The sequence below is a fragment of the Apodemus sylvaticus genome, chromosome 20, assembly GCF_947179515.1.
Source record: "Apodemus sylvaticus chromosome 20, mApoSyl1.1, whole genome shotgun sequence".
NCBI lineage: Eukaryota > Metazoa > Chordata > Mammalia > Rodentia > Muridae > Apodemus > Apodemus sylvaticus.
This window is the reverse complement of record NC_067491.1, coordinates 1,784,073-1,787,954: the sequence shown is the minus strand read 5'-3', so window position 1 is coordinate 1,787,954 and position 3,882 is coordinate 1,784,073.

Genomic DNA, 3,882 nt, shown 5'->3' with positions numbered 1-3,882 from the left:
CTGCCCCAGGTCTCTCCCTGCTCCTGGTCTCCCTGCCCCTGGTCTCTCCCTGCCCCAGGTCTCTCCCTGCCCCTGGTCTCTCCCTGCCCCTGGTCTCTCCCTGCCCCAGGTCTCTCCCTGCCCCAGGTCTCTCCCTGCCCCTGGTCTCTCCCTGCCCCAGGTCTCTCCCTGCCCCAGGTCTCTCCCTGCCCCAGGTCTCTCCCTGCCCCTGGTCTCTCCCTGCCCCTGGTCTCTCCCTGCCCCAGGTCTCTCCCTGCCCCAGGTCTCTCCCTGCTCCTGGTCTCTCCCTGCCCCAGGTCTCTCCCTGCTCCTGGTCTCCCTGCCCCTGGTCTCTCCCTGCCCCTGGTCTCTCCCTGCCCCTGGTCTCTCCCTGCCCCAGGTCTCTCCCTGCCCCTGGTCTCTCCCTGCCCCAGGTCTCTCCCTGCTCCTGGTCTCCCTGCCCCTGGTCTCTCCCTGCCCCAGGTCTCTCCCTGCCCCTGGTCTCTCCCTGCCCCTGGTCTCTCCCTGCCCCAGGTCTCTCCCTGCCCCTGGTCTCTCCCTGCCCCAGGTCTCTCCCTGCCCCAGGTCTCTCCCTGCCCCAGGTCTCTCCCTGCCCCTGGTCTCTCCCTGCCCCTGGTCTCTCCCTGCCCCAGGTCTCTCCCTGCCCCTGGTCTCTCCCTGCCCCAGGTCTCTCCCTGCCCCAGGTCTCTCCCTGCCCCAGGTCTCTCCCTGCCCCAGGTCTCTCCCTGCCCCTGGTCTCTCCCTGCTCCTGGTCTCCCTGCCCCTGGTCTCTCCCTCCCCCTGGTCTCTCCCTGCCCCTGGTCTCTCCCTGCCCCAGGTCTCTCCCTGCCCCAGGTCTCTCCCTGCCCCAGGTCTCTCCCTGCCCCTGGTCTCTCCCTGCTCCTGGTCTCCCTGCCCCTGGTCTCTCCCTCCCCCTGGTCTCTCCCTGCCCCTGGTCTCTCCCTGCCCCTGGTCTCTCCCTGCCCCAGGTCTCTCCCTGCCCCTGGTCTCTCCCTGCCCCAGGTCTCTCCCTGCCCCAGGTCTCTCCCTGCCCCAGGTCTCTCCCTGCCCCTGGTCTCTCCCTGCCCCTGGTCTCTCCCTGCCCCAGGTCTCTCCCTGCCCCAGGTCTCTCCCTGCCCCAGGTCTCTCCCTGCCCCTGGTCTCTCCCTGCCCCTGGTCTCTCCCTGCCCCTGGTCTCTCCCTGCCCCAGGTCTCTCCCTGCCCCAGGTCTCTCCCTGCCCCAGGTCTCTCCCTGCCCCTGGTCTCTCCCTGCCCCTGGTCTCTCCCTGCCCCAGGTCTCTCCCTGCCCCTGGTCTCTCCCTGCCCCAGGTCTCTCCCTGCCCCAGGTCTCTCCCTGCCCCAGGTCTCTCCCTGCCCCAGGTCTCTCCCTGCCCCTGGTCTCTCCCTGCTCCTGGTCTCCCTGCCCCTGGTCTCTCCCTCCCCCTGGTCTCTCCCTGCCCCTGGTCTCTCCCTGCCCCAGGTCTCTCCCTGCCCCAGGTCTCTCCCTGCCCCAGGTCTCTCCCTGCCCCTGGTCTCTCCCTGCTCCTGGTCTCCCTGCCCCTGGTCTCTCCCTCCCCCTGGTCTCTCCCTGCCCCTGGTCTCTCCCTGCCCCTGGTCTCTCCCTGCCCCAGGTCTCTCCCTGCCCCTGGTCTCTCCCTGCCCCAGGTCTCTCCCTGCCCCAGGTCTCTCCCTGCCCCAGGTCTCTCCCTGCCCCTGGTCTCTCCCTGCCCCAGGTCTCTCCCTGCCCCAGGTCTCTCCCTGCCCCAGGTCTCTCCCTGCCCCTGGTCTCTCCCTGCCCCTGGTCTCTCCCTGCCCCAGGTCTCTCCCTGCCCCTGGTCTCTCCCTGCCCCTGGTCTCTCCCTGCCCCAGGTCTCTCCCTGCTCCTGGTCTCCCTGCCCCAGGTCTCTCCCTGCCCCAGGTCTCTCCCTGCCCCAGGTCTCTCCCTGCCCCTGGTCTCTCCCTGCCCCAGGTCTCTCCCTGCCCCAGGTCTCTCCCTGCCCCTGGTCTCTCCCTGCCCCAGGTCTCTCCCTGCCCCTGGTCTCTCCCTGCCCCTGGTCTCTCCCTGCCCCTGGTCTCTCCCTGCCCCTGGTCTCTCCCTGCCCCAGGTCTCTCCCTGCCCCTGGTCTCTCCCTGCCCCTTGTCTCTCCCTGCCCCAGGTCTCTCCCTGCCCCTGGTCTCTCCCTGCCCCAGGTCTCTCCCTGCCCCTGGTCTCTCCCTGCCCCAGGTCTCTCCCTGCCCCTGGTCTCTCCCTGCCCCAGGTCTCTCCCTGCCCCAGGTCTCTCCCTGCCCCTGGTCTCTCCCTGCCCCAGGTCTCTCCCTGCCCCAGGTCTCTCCCTGCCCCTGGTCTCTCCCTGCCCCTGGTCTCTCCCTGCCCCTGGTCTCTCCCTGCCCCAGGTCTCTCCCTGCCCCTGGTCTCTCCCTGCCCCAGGTCTCTCCCTGCCCCTGGTCTCTCCCTGCCCCAGGTCTCCCTGCCCCTGGTCTCTCCCTGCCCCAGGTCTCTCCCTGCCCCAGGTCTCTCCCTGCCCCTGGTCTCTCCCTGCCCCTGGTCTCTCCCTGCCCCTGGTCTCTCCCTGCCCCTGGTCTCTCCCTGCCCCTGGTCTCTCCCTGCCCCTGGTCTCTCCCTGCCCCAGGTCTCTCCCTGCCCCTGGTCTCTCCCTGCCCCAGGTCTCCCTGCCCCTGGTCTCTCCTGGCAGTCCACCCCGCCCCCTAGCGTCCCCAGAGGGAACCGGAAGCTCTCCGATCCACGGGCCTTGTAACCTGCGCGTGGAGGGGAGGCACGCGCGGGGAGAGCATTCGCCCCTCAGTCATCCCCCAACCCTTATTTTTCATACGTTCAGTTAAAAAAGAAAAAGAAAAGGTACGCATGTACAACTAAGTAAATTAAGAATACCAAAAAGAAAATGACAAAAAAAAAAAAAACCACACACACACACACACACACACACACACACACCAACCCCAAATCACCCAAAACACTGCAGCGCAGGTGAGTCGAGGCCAGCGGAGACGTCGATCTTACCCAGTTGTTGTTTTTTTTGTTTTTTTTGTTTTTGACAACTGTTATTTAACACTCTGCTTTGTGTCTGTGTGTGCGCGCGCGCACCTGCCACGGAGCCCTCAGGCTCAGAGACTACCTGCAGGAGGCATTTCTCTCCGTTCACCTTGTGAATTTACGGGGATCGAACCCGTGAAGTCAGCCCGCCACCGCGGAGCCCTCTCACCAGCTCAGCTGCTCTTTTGCACACGAAACGCCGCTCCCCTCTACGGGACCAGCTGCGCTCGGCCCGAGAGTCTATCCCACCCCTGATCTCAGCGGCGCGACGTGAAGGCTTCAGGTTGGGAGGTGTCAACTTTGGGCTACTTTTCGACCTTTGACCCCGCCCCCAAGGCCGTTAACAGCAAGCGCGGCCGGGTCGGGTCGCTTTCGGGATCCAAGAGCCTCTCTCTCCACCCTCCCCCACGCCTCCAGCCGCGGCCGTTCCCCGGAGGACGTTGACGCGCGCGAACTCTAACCCGAAACTCCGAGGTCACCACCGCCAGGCCAAGACGCTCGTCGCGCTTGCTGACGGGCGTCTGCGACAGCCACTGACAGATAAAGTCCCGCCCCTACACAGCACAGCGCCAACCACTGAGGGGCGGGGCTTGAGGCCACAGCCTCCCCCCTCCGGCCGCTCCCTAGCTGTCGCCTGCTTAGTCCAAGTCCCATTGACGGGCGTCTGAGACAACCAATGAGAACATAGATCACGCCTTCTCAGGTGGAACTTGAGCTGTCCAATGTCAGCTCGGGCGCCCACCCAGATCCAAATAACCCAATCCGCGTTGGTGATTGTGGGGTGGGTTTAAAGCTGCAGCCAATTGCCGCGCACGTCAGCTCCGCGAGGGGGCGTGTTCGCCGTTGCGACG